General features: G+C 45.6%; 1 protein-coding gene across 4 annotated transcripts in view; it reads left to right on the top strand.

Moving 5' to 3' along the window:
- LOC126336494 (phosphoinositide 3-kinase adapter protein 1) overlaps positions 1–18,325 on the top strand; it is a 391,158-nt gene that overhangs the window by 266,465 nt on the left and 106,368 nt on the right. Inside the window, exon 1 of one of the 4 annotated variants that reach the window (XM_050000243.1) lies at positions 16,314–16,676. The exons of the other annotated variants lie outside the window; for them this stretch is intronic. The gene's annotated coding sequence lies outside the window, so the exon portion shown is untranslated. Of the gene's footprint in view, positions 1–16,313; positions 16,677–18,325 lie in introns of those variants that run through there. 4 annotated transcript variants of the gene reach the window in all.

Below are 18,325 nucleotides of genomic sequence, written 5' to 3'. Positions count from 1 at the left end.
GAAGTTGTGTGGAACTATAAAAAAATGAGCAAAGTATATAAACTGAGTAGTCCATGCGGATGATAGGCAACATCAAGGATGTGAGCCGCTCCGGAACGAGAGGTCCTTGGTTCAAGTCTTCCCTCCAGTGAAAAGTTTAATTTTTTATTTTCAGTTTATGTGACAAACTATCATGTTTTCATCAGTTTTTTGGGAGTGATTATCACATGCACAAGAAAACCTAAATCGGGCAAGGTAGAAGAATCTTTTTACCCATTCGCCAAGTGTACAAGTTGGGTGGGTCGACAACATATTCCTGTCATGTGACGCACATCCCGTCACCAGTGTCGTGTAGAATATATCAGACGTGTTTTCCTGTGGAGGAATCGGTTGACCTATGACCTTGCGATCAAATGTTTTCGGTTTCCATTGGAGAGGCACGTCCTTTCGTCTACTAATCGCACTGTTTTGCGGTGCGGTCGCAAAACACAGACACTAAACTTATTACAGTGAACAGTGAAGTTAATGAAGGTACGGACAGATCATAACTTCGCGAAAATAAATTTTTCTCTCGAGGTAAGACTTGAACCAAGTACCTCTTGCTTCGTATCTACTCACGCTAGCCACGGTACCACGGCGATACTGCGATTACGTTCTCCTTGTGTTGCATATGTTGCACGTGGACTACTCAGTTTGTATATTTTGCTTATTTTTTCATAGTCCCATACAACTTCTTCCTGCTTTCTCGATTGATCTTTGTTCAGTTCTTCAAGGCCTGTCCATTGTGCCAACTTATAACTAAATCTGCGGGGGGTGCGATGGGGAGGTTGCCTTCTAAGAAGAAACAGAAGACTCGTCTAACTGGTCAAACGAGCACCGCGGTCCTAAGCAGACCCAGATGAAAATAATAATAATAATAATAATAACCATCTGCACGGAAAGTAACATAGCACTTGAAGCAGTATTTACATAACAACCATCCGTAACTGCCCATTTACATGTTTCTTTTAGTGCACAGATATCCGTGATAGCGAATACTACGTTGCAAGAATGCTGCCGATAGAAGCCGAAGCTTTCACTTCAAACAGTGAGGGCGTCTGCAGCTGCGCAGTTCACAGCCCAGGAGTGATCGGCTGGCGCACAGTGTGTTCAGACACCCTGTGCGCCGCCTGCTCAGCGTTAGTCTGATGTTAGTTCCGACACAGTTCGCCGCTTGTACTGTTTTACCAGTCTGCCCAGCCTACGACGTCCGACATCTGCAGGGAGGGGTGCGCGCCCAATTCCACGACGTCTGGAAGTGATTTCACCTTTGTTTTCATCACGTGTTGAAGACACTCACCACTGTACTCCCCTAACATACAAGTCGTATAGTCTCGTGGCCATCACAATCTGCCCTCGTTTAAACTCAGATACATCGCGCGATTTCCTCATTCTACACACGCACAACACGCTTACTGGTACTACACGCACCGAGCGTGTGTCTGACTACTGTCATTCCTCGCCAGGTGACGCTGCTAATCGCCTGGACGGGTTCATATCGATAGTAACTCGGCAGTAATAATGTGCTGGTTGATCACTGTATAATGCAGTCATCTGGGTTGAAACACAAAGTAAATATAAAGAACGATTAGGACAGAAACTTTTCTTAGGCTTGTGTAATTCTAGATGCAAGTTAAAGAATTTAAAGGCAAGTAAGCCGAAACTAGGCTGGCCAGACGAGAATTTGAATCCCGCTCTCTCTGCAGGAGAGACGCTCAGTAGCTCGGCACGAGCTTTTGTTGAAGTTTCGAGAACATACCTTCACCGAGGAGTCAAGCAGTATATTGCTCCCTCCTACGTATATCTCGCGAAGAGACCATGAGGATAAAATCAGAGAGATTAGATCCCACACAGAGGCATACCGACAATCTTACTTTCCACGAACAATACGAGACTGGAATAGAAGGGAGAACCGATACAGATACTAAAAGTACCCTCCGCCACACACCATCAGGTGGCTTGCGGAGTATGGATGTAGATGTAGATGTTGTGTGTGTTAGGTTCACAGAACGGGGGGGGGGGGGGGGGGGAGGAATATAAGGCTGTGTAGACGTTTTCTGGTGGTGGGAGCGGCAGAAGAAAGTGCGTGAGTGAAAGCGGAAGTGATCGCGTAACGTACACAGTCGAAAGCGGGAACGAGCAGACAATTATAAGTTGCAAGCTGCGCGCGACAGATTAACAAATAGAAGAACGATAATTGCAACTCCTCTCTTGTTGGTCGGGGCCCGCGAAAACAGTATGGGACCCTGGGTACGCCTGGATCAAAACACTTTTTTTTTATTTCCCCAAACTACTTTCCTTATTGTAAAACATGAAAATGAACTTAGTTGCCTACATTACGAAAACGGCATTAAATGTTTTACTGTTTGGTTCCAGACACACTTGCGTATAATCTTATGGTACATTTGACTGTATAGTCATTATACATTATGTTTTTGTGATTTTTCGCCACAGAGAATGTTATCTGAAAGGCTTGAAGGGTTGTCGTTCCAAAATATGAACTTAAATACGTCTGTATTATGAAAATGAAATTTACGGCAGTACTGTGAGACACTTTCTGTGATCACCGGGCTATAACGTATTCTGTCCTGTACTGACGTTGGTTGGTAGACTGCAATTGCTCCGAAAATCACAGAAAAAGCATAAGTTTTATTTTACCTGTAACTAAAATATTACTTCCTTACATACGTGCCGAGTTGCCTATGCTTCCAAAACGAAAGATACACATCTGTCAAAGTTACACCGGTATGAAAACATAAACTGTGACACACATTTTCGTACAAAAAAACTTACAAGTTGATGCGCTATTTCAAAATACGATTTTCGTTTGACACATACTTTAAATAAGAAACGAGCCTGTAAATTACCGATAATGCTGTAGAAATAATGAGCTCCACCGCCAAAATCGAAAGACGCTTAAGTTCGCAAAAAAGGCTACCATTAGAAATCGTTGTGAGAAGGGAATGAGCTGGTAGAGCCGAGTAGGTTGGGAAAAATGTACGAATGAGGATTATTTTTGATTAGTTTCATGCTGCCTGGTACTCATTGCGAGAGACTAAGAATATTCGTAAAGTCGGTCCCCAATATTACGGAAAGGATTTTCCCATTTGAAGATGCACTATAAGTGAGGCTCGAATTTTGTGTTTAGATGTGGCTTATGGTTCATGTCTGAGGAGTCTCTTACAGACACGTGCGTAGTGAACATGGCAGCGCGTCGTGAGTTAAGCATGTTTCTATGTGGGATGATGACTAAAACGCGCAGTCCTATCTTACTGGCCACACACAAGAATTTGAAATCCGAGGTCAAGAGTGTCCAGGTTGTGCACACCCAAAAAAAGTTTTGCATCACTCGGTTCCGAGAGTTCCGGAACCTATACAGAACATTGGAATAGAGATCAACATGAAAATTATTTCCGCCTTTGTTATTCCTCATGAAAACCATACATTGCAAGTTGTACAACCATACAGCGAGACCTTCAGAGGTGGTGGTCCAGACTGCTATGCACATCACTACCTCGAATACCCAGTAGCACATCCTCTTGCACTGATGCAAGCCTTTATTAGTCTTGGCATACTATCCACAAGTTCATCAGGGCATTGTTGGTCGAGATTGTTCCACTTCTCAACGGCGATTCGGCGTAGATCCCTCAGAGTGGTTGGTGCGTCAAGTCGTCCATAAACAGCCCCTTTCGATCTATCCCAGGAATGTTCAATAGGGTTCATGTCTGGGGAACATGTTGGCCACTCTAGTCGACCGATGTCGGTATCCTGAAGGAAGTCATTCACAAGATGTGTACGATGGGGGAGCGAATTGTCGTCCATGAAGACGAATGCCTCGCCAATATGCTGCCGATGTGGTTGCACTGTCGGACGGAGGATGGTATACAGGTATCTTTCAGCCGTTACGGCGTCTTCCATGACTACGTGCGGCGTACGTCGGCCCCACACAATGCCACCCCAAAACAGCAGGGAACCTCCACCTTGCTGCCCTCCCTGGACAGTCTGTCTAAGGCGTTCAGGCTGGCCGAGTTGCTCCAAAGAAGTCTTCAGCGACTGTCTGATTAAAGGCATCTGTGACACTCATAGGTGAAGAGAACGTGATGCCAATCCTGAGCGGTCCATTCGGCATATTGTTGGGCCCATCTGTACCGCGCTGCATGGTGTCGTGGTTGCAAAGATGGACCTCGCCATGGACGTCGGCAGTGAAGCTGTGGATCATGCAGCCTATTGTGCACAGTTCGAGTCGTAATACGACGTCCTGTGGCTGTACGAAAAGCATTATTCAACATGGTGGCGTTGCTGTCAGGGTTCCTCCGACCCATAATCCGTAGGTAGTGGTCATCCACTGTAGTAGTAGGCCTGAGCGAGGCATGTCATCGACAGTTCCTGTCTCTCTGTATCTCCTCCGTGTCCGAACAACATCCCTTTAGTTCACTCCGAGACGCCTGGACACTTCCCTATTGAGGGCTCTTCCTAGCACAAAGTAAGAATACGGACTTGATCGAACCGCGGTATTGACCGTCTAGGCATTATTGAACTACAGACAACACGAGACGTGTACCTCCTGCCTGGTGGAATAACTGGAACTGATCGGCTGTCGGACCCCTTCGTCTAATAGGCGCTGCTCATGCCTGGTTGTTTACATGTTTGGGCGTGTTTAGTGACATCTCTGAACAGTCAAAGGGACTGTGTCTGTGATACAATATCCACAGTGAACGTCTATCTTCAGAAGTTCTGGGAACCGGGGTGATGTAGAACTTTTTTTTATGTGTCTCTTATCCGTGCCAAAGAGACAATTTTCGACGAGCATAAACCGCCGCAGAGGACGGTCACACTTGCTTGAGGAACGGACCTCACTTCGCCTCAAAAGGGGCGACAGTCATCGCCGCCGTTGTGAATGTGGGGCGTCTGGGCTTCACGGGTGACACTTATTGTAAGCTGTGTGATACAGGTGCATGGAGATATAAATGATATAACTGGAATATGTTAGTTGTCTTCTTCCTTCAAAAGGAGGAAACAGGTGCAAAATATTGAGGCTAATAAATTGCGACGTCCTTCATCTCGGGAACTTGGAGCGGCGAAATCTCCACAGGGAAGTCGTAATTTGAGCCGCGTATCAAGTGCACGGTGGGGCTCATGTAGCGCCTTGGCACACCTCCATCATTCAGTACAAGCGCTTCAACAAAAACGTCCAAACAAAAATACGGACCTTCAAGGTTCCCGTTCAGAAACAATAAAACCGGAAGAAGTAGTGCAATACCGTGCTGAAATGTAATGCCTTCGAACTTTTCTATGTGGAAACTCTCGAAGCTTTTTAAATAACACGTTATTAACATTATACATATTTATTCTTCACTTGCATCCCTCTACCGCTAGAAAGCTCCTAATTGTCGCATGTATCGAGGCGCTACGTAACGTAACTATGTCATTGGGTGAGAAATGGCGTGCTGTAATCGAGTTTCGAATTCGAAGAGGCCGGAAAGTGTGACCGAAAGGTTGTAGGCGCTTCAGTCGGGAACCGCGCTGCTGCTACAGTCGCAGGTTCGAATCCTGCCTCGGGCATGGTTGTGTGTGATGTCCTTAAGTTAGTTAGGCTTAAGTAGTTCTAAGTTCTAGGGGACTGATGACCTCATAGCGCTAAGAGCCATTTGAACCTTTTTTTTCCGAAAGTCCCAACTTGGCCCTTTCCGATTTTCATCGGTTTCCAAAACTTAGATCGCGCCTTCCAGGACTTTGCTTTGACAGTCATGAAGCGATGCACGCAGAGGCGAGGTTGTGGCTCTGTCAACAGACTCAGACATTCTACAGAGACTGTGTCAACAAATTGTTCTCTCTTTGGAAGAAATGTTTTCGTCGCCACGGTGATTATGTTGAGAAATACGAGGGTTGGAACTTAAATAATAGCAACTATTTATTCACAACCGATACAAAAGAGTTACATGTTTGCCCCTGTTACTGCCCTTCAAAGTAGTCATTTGAGTTATGTAGAACACGTTGCCAGCGATGTGCAAGGCGCAGTATACCGTTAGCAGAGCCTGTTCTGTTGATGGTGCGAATGGAGCGGTCTACTGCCTGTCGAATCTCTGAAACAGTTCTGGAGCGAATGCCACGAAGTGGTTCCTTCATCTTCGGAATCAAATCAGTCACAAGGTCTTAAGTCCGGGGAGCATGGTGGATGGTACAGTACTTCCCAGTCCCATCGACCGAACACAGCCGCCACAGCTTGCGCTGTATGCGCCCGCGCATTGTCGTGCAAAACGATGGGTGGATTGCGCAGAAAGTGTCGCCGCTTCTTTCGCAAAGCAGGTGCATTGACGGTCTGCCGTAGAGGAACGTAATGCATTAGGGTAACACCACCATAGTCGCACACTAGAATCATCATAACTTTAGACCGCTCCATTCGCACCATCAACAGAACAGGCTCTGCTAACGGTATACTACGCCTTCCACATCGCTGGCAACGGGTTCTACGCAACGCTGGTGACTACAGAAACAGGTGCAAATATCAACCTCTTTTGTATCGGTTGTCAACAAATAGTTGCCACTATTTAAGTTCCATCCCTCGTAAATACAAGAGATGAAGAAAGAAGATGTAGAATATTAATAATTTTCCTTTATTTAAAAAGATTTAAGAGTTTTCACATCAAAATTGGGAGAGACTTTTCAGCACGCCCTCGTTCTTTCGCTTGCGTGGACGACCACTCCCCGTCTTATTTCATGTAAATGAGTACATCCGTAGGGCCACATACAGGAGCCGATCTCCATGATCATGGAACGAGTCGGCACATGAAATTACATCAAGGAAGATAACAATAAATAAAATAAAGTTTACACTTCTGTGGAGAGAGATTTCTGCAGACTCTGGGGCTCTTGCTATGATAAGTGGCTTTTCCCAGTCAGCATACAGGCACACTAAGGTTTTGTTTCCTGTCTGGCAGTGTGGCAGCCTATTCTACGGAATTCTACGGTACGTGTTACTAGGAACTGGTTTTCGTATATGCTGAAAGGCTGAAAAAATTGCGACCTGTCACTTTCTTATGATTATTTTGCCTTTTCCAGTTTCAGGCTGGTTCGCCTATCTTCAGCCGAGGTTTAGGCTAGGATGGCATGTGACACTTTAGCTGTAAGTTCGCTATGCGTAAGTATGGGAAAGCAAGTAACCTGTTGGTGGTGACAGAGTGATCTGTAGCTTAGGCCGAGGTCTGGATTAGGTTGGACTGCGGCAGTTTGGTTGTGAGGTGGCGGGGCCAATGAATGTGTAAGCAAAAAAAAGTACCTGATGTGTCTTGGGTTCCGCAGAAATGCCGATACACTCCTCCGCACAAATACCACAAACTAATATGAGAAACGTTATTTTTTCTGCGGAGTTATATTTGTCATTATTTTTATACATACATTAACTAGCAGCTGGCCGGAGTGGCCTAGCGGTTCTAGGCGCTTCAGTCTGGAACCGCGCGACCGCTACGGTCGCAGGTTCGAATCCTGCCTTGGGCATGGCTGTGTGTGATGTCCTAAGGTTGGTTAGGTTTAAGTAGTTCTAAGTTCTAGGGGACTGATGACCTCTGATGTTAAGTGCCATAATGCTCAGACCCATTTGAACCTTTTTTTTTTTTTTTTTTTTTTTTTCAAATAATAATTTAAACCATTTGAGTGCTGTCCTATTCATACCATAGTACTTGAGTTTATCTAGAAGTTTTCCATGATTTGAGGCTATAAGGCAATCCAGTCTCAGGAAATCTAATCTACAGTCATAGAAGTAAACTACGTACATTACACCGTAACGTTTAGTAATGAACGTATCTGTTAAACGTAGGTCAGTTGAGGCTAGTGAACGAACCGATAATGGAGAGTTTAACATTTCTTAGCCATTGTGGAGGTAGTGTCTCACATACAGCTTACAGCATTACTCGCTTACTATGCTGCAAGGAGCATGGCCACCCAGTAAGGCAGTAGGTTCAAACTGACCTTCGGAGTGATAGCTTCTTTGTTTTCACAGTGAGCACACATGGAGGTTCACGCCCTCTACGATTCGCTCACGCAATACGCGTCGCAACGGGCGCCAAGCCACTCAACGTAACGTCGCTTCTGACCCTGGCACCACGCGGGCTCCAAGGACGAATTTTCGCTGGGACGCAGTTTGCTCCGTCTTTCGTGCCACCTCACCGTTGATAAGGCTTTACGGTCGCATTAATCGGGGAACGCGATAGTCCAAGGGGAGCGGAGAACACGAGAAGAACGCGAGGTATGTTGGAATAACACTCTCATCCCGGACGGCAAAAAAAAGGGGAGGGGGGGGGGGGGGGGGGGAAGCGGTGCCGGCAGAACCGCAGCAGCGGTGGCTATGGCGGTGTTTCTCAGAGGAGAGCCGTGTTTACATGTTGCAGGGGGCTGTCGGGGCTACTGCCTGGAAAACTGGCCTGCTGTGTCTGTTTTTTACAAGCCACAAATCTTTCCGTTGGTTCACTCCATCTGTCCCTTCATTGCGCTAATCCTTTTCATTTTTACGTCACCAACACACATCGTCTATAACTGTTTCGCATGGTCTAATCTCCATTATTATTCTTTCTGTGTTCCGTTTATAGTTCCAAATAGCAACAAATTGCCTGTTAGCGCATACTGTAGTTTGCTTCAACGTCCACACCAGCGTACATACTCTGCAGACCGCCATATGGTGCGTGGCGGAGGGTATATTCCACCACTCTTCGCCATTCCCTTTCCTGTTCCACTCGCAAATGAAGCGGGGGAAAAATCACTACCTGTATACCTCCACACGACTCCTAATTTATCTTGTCTCGACTTCGCTTTGTAAGTAGGCTGTTTAGGTTCTTATATTGGTAACGCCACCGCCACGTAGCGCTCTGTATATCAAAATCACTAACTGTGCTGTGTGCAGTCTCTGGCTGGTTTGCATTGTTGTTATTGTAGTGCTGGGCAAGTGGCTGTTGACAGCGCGTAGCGTTGCGCAGTTGGAGGTGAGCCGCCAGCAGTGGTGGATGCGGGGAGAGAGATGGCGGAGTTTTGAGAGCGGATGATCTGGACGTGTGTCCATCAGACGCAGTAAATTTGTAAGACTGGATGTCATGAACTGATATATATATATATATATATTATGAGTTTTGAACACTATTAAGGTGAATACATTGTTTGTTCTCTATCAAAACCTTTCGTTTGCTAACTGTGCCTATCAGTAGTTAGTGCCTTCAGTAGTTTGAATCTTGTATTTAGCTGGAAGTAGTGGCGCTCGCTGTATTGCAGTAGTTCGAGTAACGAAGATTTTTATGAGGTAAGTGATTTGTGAAACGTATAGGTTAATGTTAGTCAGGGCCGTTCTTTTGTAGGGATTATTGAAAGTCAGATTGCGTTGCGCTAAAAACATTGTGTGTCAGTTTAGTGTTGATCAGAATAGGTAAAGAGCGACATGTCTGAAGTTCAGTTTTGCTCACCTGTTTGAAAACCAAATAACGTAAGGGATTTACCAGCATAGTAATTCACTAATTTTTCTAAGGGGACGTTTCACCTTTCCTTACGTGAAATGTACCTGGGCGGCAATAAATCCTTTTGCAGGCAGCCGCATTCTCTGAATTTTCTTAGTAGTGTTTCGCGAAAAGTACGTTGCCATTTCTCGACGGATTTGGGTTCATGAACCATCACCGTAACACTCGTGTGTTGATTGAAGTTGTCGCTAATAAATGTAGCAGCAATGCTGTGAATTGCGTCGATGTCTTCCTTCGATCCGACTCGGAGGGGCCGGCCGCTGTGGCCGAGCGGTTCTAGGCGCTTCAGTCCGGAACCGCGCTGGTGCTATGGTCGCAGGTTCGAATCCTGCCTCGGGCATGGATGTGTGTGATGTCCTGAGGTTAGTCAGGTTTAAGTAGTTTTAATTCTAGGGGACTGATTACCTCAGATGTTCAGTCCCATAGTGCTTATAGCCATTTTGGAATCGGAGGGGATCCGAAACACTCAAGCAGTTCTCAAGAATGGGTCGCACTACTGTAGTCTGCTTTATAGATGAGATACGCTTTCCTACAATTCTCCCAGTGAACAGAAGACGACTCAACACACTGGTCGAACATTAGAGAATTGGTTTCCTGTTAAAATGTGGTTCAAGTGGCTCTGAGCACTATGGAACTCAACATCTGTGGTCATCAGTCCCCTAGAACTTAGAACTACTTAAACCTAACTAACCTAAGGACATCACACACATCCATGCCCGAGGCAGGATTCGAACCTGCGACCGTAGCAGTCTCGCGGTTCTGGACTGAGCGCCTAGAACCGCTAGACCACCGCGGCCGGCTGTTAAAATGTGTTCAAATGTGTGCGAATTCCCAATGGACAAAACTGCTGAGTTCATCGGTCCCTAGACCTAAAGCACTCAGTCTTCAGGCCACAAGTGGCCCATCGGGACCATCCGACTGCCGTATCGTCCTCAGCTGAGGATGCGGATAGGATGGGCATGTGGTCAGCACACCGCTCTCCTGGTCGTTATGAAGGTTTTCTTTGACCGGAGACGCTACTGCTCGGTCGAGTGGCTGAGTGCACCACGATGAAATGGCAAGAGCACATGGCGGCTCGGATGGCCACCCATCCAAGTGCCGGCCACGCCAGATAGCGCTTAACTTCGGTGATCTGACCGGAACCGGTGTAGCACTGCGGTAAGGCCGTTACCTCCCTAGACTTCCACACTACTTAAACTAACTTATGCTAAGAACAACACACACACACACACCCATGCCCGAGGGAGGATTCGAACCTCCGACAGGAAGGGCCGTGCAATCCAAGACATGGCGCCTTAAACCGCGCGGCAATTTTTTTTCTACTCATCTGCATTAACCCTCAAATCACGAGGTGGGGTCTCTGCGACCCCTATGTTTAAACAGAGATTTAAGGAAAAAATCTTTTGAAATTTTTAATTTTTGCAAAATAACATTTACTTTTACAATTATTTAAGTATTGTTTAAATGCTTCCAGTTATTTTTATTGCACTAAACAAAGACTGCAGCATTTTACTATTAACACACAAAACCACATAATTTTGTGTAGTTCTTTTAAATAGTACACATAAATAGACTATTAATAGTCCGAAAAATTATGCAATCCTTGTAGCAAATAAATTTCCAAATAAAACTAAATTCCAGGGTTTAAATTTGCGCATTAAAATTCCGCACGATAGGTACAAAAAGGAAGTCTGCCAAATTGACACTCAATGCTGGGAACTACATTTTTATCACCACTCAGAACACATTACATTTTAACAGACATTTTAAGTATTTCATTAAAGAAACGGACAGATCCCCATCACAACTTTACTAAAGTACTTCCTCTCAATGATACTCTTGATCAATAGCAGAACTGTGATCACTGGCTAATGCAAAATCGTCGTTTATTTCTTGATCTATGTCTCTGAAACCTTCTTCCATAGACCGACTAACAATTTCATCAAACTCGGGAAAGTTAAAAATATCACATTTGTGCCAACACATTTTGAGCTATACGGTACCGTACTGAAGAAAACAGGTACCAGGCGCGGTCTAGGGGACTCCAACACCTATCAATAACACGTGTCAACAATAAACACACAAGGCGATAACACAACCGACACAAAAACATCGTAGGTATGAGTGCATGGTTTCGCGGCGATATGAATTAATAAAATTTACTCGGGCTTCCAACCGCGTCAGGTTGTTAAAATCCCACGACCTTTCGACCGAGCTATCCCCGGTCATTGTCAAATGGTAAGACTGACTGCAGGCTGTGACGTCACTAGTGCTCCCTTCCTCTCCATATATGGTAATGTTTTCATCTAGCGTTCGTCGCGCCCGTTTTAACACCGCTGTTCTGAGCTGCAAACCGCCGTCCTTGTTGATGGCGTTTTCAGAGGTTTTTATTTCAATAGCTTCTTTTATGACGCTATCTCAAAATTCCTTCGTCTTTAAAACGACAGATGTTTCGTCGAATAGAATTCGGTGTCCATTTTCTAAGGCGTGTTCTGCCACGGCTGATTTTTCTGGATACCGTAGGCGTAAGCACCTCCAATGTTCCGTCCGGCGTTGCTCCAAGTGCGTACTGTTTGGCCGACGTAGTAACAGCCACACTGACATGGTATCTTGTACACTCCAGGCGTTCTGTGCCCTAGATCGTCCATCACAGGTCTCATGAGCTGTCGAATTTTTGCTGGGGGCCTGAACACCGATGAAATGTTAAAGCTCTTCAGGAGCCGGCCAATCTTTCCCGACACTGTACCGCAGAAAGGCAAAAACACAACTTTCTTGCTTTCTTCTTCGGTGGCGTTCTCTTCTCTGTTGGTGTGTTTCTCGCGTGTCACACCAGCTATAGCCTATGACACCTGTCCGTGGCTGTACCCTTTTTCCCGGAAGGTGGCTCAGTTCTAGTGGCAGACTTTCTGCGTCTGAGACTAAAAGTTTTCCGGGAAAACGGGTACACACTCTGGATGTAGCAGTCTAAAGAGCGCATCAACTGTTTCGTACTCTACATTAATTCTGTAGTTTTTGGAACACTAATTCTATAAATTAAATTGTTCAGAAATAAAAACAGTTCTTATTGCCCATATAGTGTATTTACCTTCAGAAATTCCCCCTTCAGTGCTTAATAAATCGCTTCGCACGTTTCTGGAATTATTTTTGGTTATTGTGCCTTGTCGTATCCGAGTGCTACAACTGCACGTATAGCATTTATCAAGTGAGAATTCTGCTTTGTATTATTAGAAGCCTCGTAACTAAACATATACTGAAATTCACTCTCATCCGTTCGTAAGCAATTTGTATAAAACTTGACGTCCTCCACTTCCAGCTCTCGTAACAAATTTTCCTGAATGTTTCTGGTATCTCGAAGTAACACCCATGGCTTCATTCAAGTATGTTTCCTTTTATTCCTACGCTTTTATTCCAAATGCACACACAATGAAATCGTGGTACAAGCAGCTGTAGCGCATTACAATAAGTAGTTGTAAGCCATCTTGAAATTTGACGAAAATATGACGATAGTCTAGCACCCGTTTTAAGAGCCCCGCCAAAGATTTACATCTACATCTACATTTATACTACGCAAGCCACCCAACGGTATGTGGCGGAGGGCACTTCACGTGCTACTGTCATTACCTCCCTTTCCTGTTGCAGTCGCGTATGGCTCGCGGTAAGAACGACTGCCGGAAAGCGTCCGTGAGCGCTCGAATCTCTCTAATTTTACATTCGTCATCTCCTTGGGAGGTATAAGTAGGGGGAAGCAATATATTCGATACCTCATCCAGGAACGCACCCGCTCGAAACCTTGACAGCAAGCTACACCGCGATGAAAAGCGCCTCTCTTGCAGAGTCTGCCACTTGAGTTTGCTAAACATCTCCGTAACGCTATCACGCTTACCAAATAACCGTGAAGAAACGCGCCGCTCTTCTTTGGATCTCCTCTGTCGCCGGCCATGGTGGCCGAGCGGTTCTAGCCGCTCAGTCCGGAACCGCGCGACTGCTACGGTCGCAGCTTCGAATCCTGCTCCAAGCATGGATGTGTGTGATGTCGTTAGGTTGGTTAGGTTTAAGTAGTTCTAAGTTCTAGGGCACTGATGACCACAGATGTTGAGTCCCGTAGGCCATAGTGCTCAGAGCCATTTGAACAATTTATGTCCTCTGTCAACCCGACCTGGTACGGATCCCACACTGATGAGCAGTACTCAAGGATAGGTCGAACGAGTGTTTTGTAAGCCACCTCCTTTGTTGATGGACTACATTTTCTAAGGACTCTTCCAATGAATCTCTACATGGCACCAGCCTTACCAACAATTAATTTTATATGATCATTCCACTTGACATTGTTCCGTACGCATACTCCCAGATATTTTACAGAAGTAACTGCTACCAGTGTTTGTTCCGCTATCATATAATCATACAATAAAGGATCCTTTTTTTCTTTTTAAGGGTCAGTTGCCACTCCCTGCACCAAGTGCCTATCCGCTGCAGATCTTCCTGCATTTGGCTGCAGTTTTCTAATGCTGCAACTTCTCTGTATTCTACAGCATCATCCGCGAAAAGCCGCATGGAACCTCCGACACTAGGTCATTTATGTACCGCGTGATCAAAAGGTCAGTATAAATTTGAAAACTGAATAAATCACGGAATAACGTAGATAGAGAGGTACAAATTGACATACATCGTTGGTATGACATGGAGTTTTATTAGAACCAAAAAAATTCAAACGTTCAAAAAATGTCCGACAGATGGCGCTGCATCTGATAAGAAAAGCAATAATTAGCATACCAAATTAAGACAAAGCAAAGATGATGTTCAATGCTCAATATGTCCACCATCATTCCTCAACAATAGCTGTAGTCGAGGAATAATGTTTTGAACAGCACTGTAAAGCATGTCCGGAGTTATGGTGAGGCATTGGCGTCGGATGTTGTCTTTCAGGTTCCCTAGAGATGTCGGTCGATCACGATACACTTGTAGTTCAGGTAACCCCAAAGCCAATAATCGCACGAACTGAGGTCTGGGGCCCTGGGAGGCCAAGCATGAGGAAAGTGGCGGCTGAGCACACGATCATCACCAAACGACGCGCGCAAGAGATCTTTCACGCGTCTAGTAATATAGGGTGGGACGCCATCGTCCATAAACATCGTACGTTCCAGCAGGTGTTTATTAGCCAGGCTGGGGATGATGCGATTCTGTAACATATCAGCGTACTTCTCACCCGTCACGGTAGCAGTTACAAAACCAGAATCACGCATTTTCTCGAAGAAAAAATGTCCCGATAACGGTAGACGTGGTAAATCCAACCCATACCGTGACTGTCTCGTCGTGCAATGGAGTTTCCACGACAGTTCTAGGATTTTCGGTAGCCCAAATGCTGCAGTTGTGGGCGTTGACAGACCCTCGGAGCGTGAAATGAGCTTCGTCGGTCCACAACACGTCACTCAATCAATCGTCATCTTCCGCCATCTTTTGAAACGCCCACACCGCAAATGCCCTCCGCTTCACTAAATCGCCAGGTAACAGTTCATGATGCCGCTGGATTTTGTACGGATAGCATCGGAGGGTACGCCTAAGTGCCAACCAAACAGTAGTGTATGGAATGCCGGTGCGACGTGCGACTTCCCCGTGCATAGAGGAACCCGCTACAGACTCCGTTTCTTTCTGAACTGTCTCAGCAGCATTACGCCTTGTGCTCGGTCGGCCACTACAGGGTCTATCGTCTAATCAACCCGTGGCTTCGAACGTCGAAATCATTCTCGCCACAGCTGCATTTGTCAACGGACCTTTACCCGTTCGAATCCCCTTCCTATGGCGATAGGATCGTAACGCTGAACTAGCACATTCCCCTTTCTGATAATACAGCTTCACTGAAAGCGCCTTTTGAGGTAACGTCAACATGCTGCAGCTGATGGCGCATCTGATTCTGTCTCTCATTACAGCTCCTTTTATACACGATTGTCATGCACAGTCACTGACGTTTTGCTGTCCAGCGCCATCTGTCGGTCATTCTGTGAAGTTTTTTGGTTCTAATAAACCCCCATGTCATTCCAAGCATGTGTGTTAATTTTTACCTCTCTGTCTACATTATTCCGTGGTTTACTAAGTTTTCAAATTTATACTAACTTTTTGATCACCCTGTATATTGTGAAAAGCAATGGTCCCATAACACTCCCCTGTGGCACGCCAGAGGTTACTTTAACGTCTGTAGACGTCTCTCCGTTGAGAACAACATGAAGTGTTCTGTTTGCTAAAAACTCTTCAATCCAGCCACACAGATGGTCTGATATTCCGTAGGCTCTTACTTTGTTTATCAGGCGACAGTGCCGAACTGTATCGAACGCCTTCCGGAAGTCAAGGAAAATGGAATCTACCTGGGAGCCTGTATCTAATATTTTCTGGGTCTCATGAACAAAGATCTTTGTCGAAGAAACTTGACGAATATTTGATCTTATTTCTTCGTCAAGGAAATGTGATAGTTTAATATCGCATAAGGAAAGGAACGAACTTAGTAAGTCTATGGGAACGAAGCGAGCAGAAGAATGGGTGGTACTATTCGCGCAGCCTGAGAGGCCAGCGGGCAGAGAATTCCGCAGCGCCGGCGCGCGCTGCGGTGTAGGCAGGAAGCCGCATTGCGTCAACAGCGGCGGCAGCTGACAAACAAGGAACGAGTCGGCGCGGCCGGATGAGCAGTGGGAAGGCGTCAGCGGCCGGCCGCCGCGTCTTGTGATGTGTGAGGGTTGCGGCTGCTGGGGAGGAGGGCGGCGTTATCAGGGGTCGCCGCTTCCGGCCGCGTCTCCTCCACTGCCGTGCCGCCCAGTAGCGTCCCAGCCGCCGTCTAGCCACCACCCTTTCTGGCACCGCCTGTCGCCGATGCTATCATAGCGAGAGCGCCGGTGTCTGAATCGAGCGCGCTAGCAGCGGCTTCGCCTCTGCCAGCATCCACCTGTTGCTGTCGCGGCAGTCGGCGGCGGAAAACGCCCCCCTGGTGGCTGTGTCGTGCTGTGGCGGCCATGTGTCTGCGTTGTTTACGTCATCGAGGCACTGGCCGGCGCGAGTGTTGTTTCCCCGTGCGTCGCGACCTGCTCGGTTCGCGTGTGCCGCGCACTGAGTCACCACCGCACTGACAAGTGAACGCTGGTCTACTCCGCGAGAAGGCGCATCGTGGCACCCCGACCCGAGGTGAGTCACGCACGTGAATCAACAAAGCTGTGTGCTTCACTTCGCTCACGGTCAGTTGTAGCCTTGCGCATAATAGTTCGCGACTGGGAACGTTCAGTTTAGTTCGCGGTTCCGTCGCGAACTACGTCGCTCTTTTAGTTCGTTAGCTCCCATCTCGATTTCCAGAAAGACAGTTCGCTCGCTTTGCTACCGCTACTGCACCCGCTCTTTTATTCGTTACGCTAGTCTTTTAAATGATGACCAGTGTTGACTGTGCCTGTATTATTACAGTAATTAGACTTCGAAACGGCAAATAAACCAGTTATTTACACAAATGAGTAAAATGGGGTAATCAACTACTTTACGTACAGTGCAGTCGTAGTACTTTAATCTTAAAATATATTTATTTATTAGTTCATTGTAGGAATATTACTTACAGAATATGCTAAATGCGTTTTTTGTGAATAAAAATACACTTTCATAAATAATCGACTTTTTTTAAGTTTTAGAAATAACCAACAAAAAATATTTCTGTTTTAAGTGCAGGTTAAGTACTATATGGCACAAACAATAGTACCTTTATCAGTAACTGAAGAAACACTTATAATTTGTTACCAAACAATTAGACATAGAAAAAATAACTATGACCCCTGAGTGAGATCGTATTCTAAAGCATACTTTTTGTGCTTTGTATTATCACTCTTTATATAATGTCTTCTAATTTTCAAGTGAAATATTATAAAAGTTTACATATTATTATGTAAAACCATTAACTTGGAAACTTTGTTCGTTGATAACAGTGTTCTTCGTTCATTAAGGATTTGTCCCGTCGCCGAAAAAACGCGGTCGCAGGGCACTGATCTCGCTACTATGCAACATCTCTTTAACACATATGCATATACATGAGGATATAACTAACGACGCTCGTGCCACCACTTAAGCGAATCTTTTTTTTTTTCTATTTAAATACTCTTCGTTGAGGTATTTATCGAGTTCGCGAATACCAGCAGCAAGTTGGTTATCTGGTCTAGTGATTGTTCTTATTTATTGGTCATACTCGTCCCATATAGAGTCGTTTTTTTTTATTTTCATTACTGCTGCTACTAGAACAAGACGCCGAAGGGTCCCTAGCAGTAGGATCAGCCACTAAAATATCTCGATCCTCCCTCTGAAGTAACTGCACTCTGCCAACTTTATTTTTGAGGCGTTCCATTGCAGCTTCACAAGCTTTTTGATTTCTAAATCCTCTGTCTAAATCGGGGGTCCAGAATAGTACACTCAGCGTATAGAATGTTATTCTCTAAATCTTTAAAACGGTCTTCCATGCCTTTCTTGAGCCCTGATTGCACAGCGATGATTTTTTTTATTGTTAGAAGCATGCTTCTGCAGAAAGCTGTTGAGCAGGATACAATACACAATAACCTTTGACAAAGTCACATTTCTTTCGGCACTTACTTCTACCGTGATTTTTTTAAAGCCTACTGCGGTCTCTCGCTCCGTCTCGTTGTTTTCCGTTGGTCTTCCGAAAAGAGCGAACGAACTAAGCAGCGAGGTTATCCGTGAACTAGTTCGCCTGTGGGAGTGCTCTTCAGAACTAGTTCGTTCGCGAACTACGCAAGAATAGTCAGTTGCAGTTTACATATCACCTACTCCGCAAACCACTGTCAAGT

The sequence above is a fragment of the Schistocerca gregaria genome, chromosome 2 (genome assembly GCF_023897955.1).
Source record: "Schistocerca gregaria isolate iqSchGreg1 chromosome 2, iqSchGreg1.2, whole genome shotgun sequence".
NCBI lineage: Eukaryota > Metazoa > Arthropoda > Insecta > Orthoptera > Acrididae > Schistocerca > Schistocerca gregaria.
Note: the sequence above shows the minus strand (reverse complement) of the source record. Positions and strands in the feature narration are given on the sequence as shown.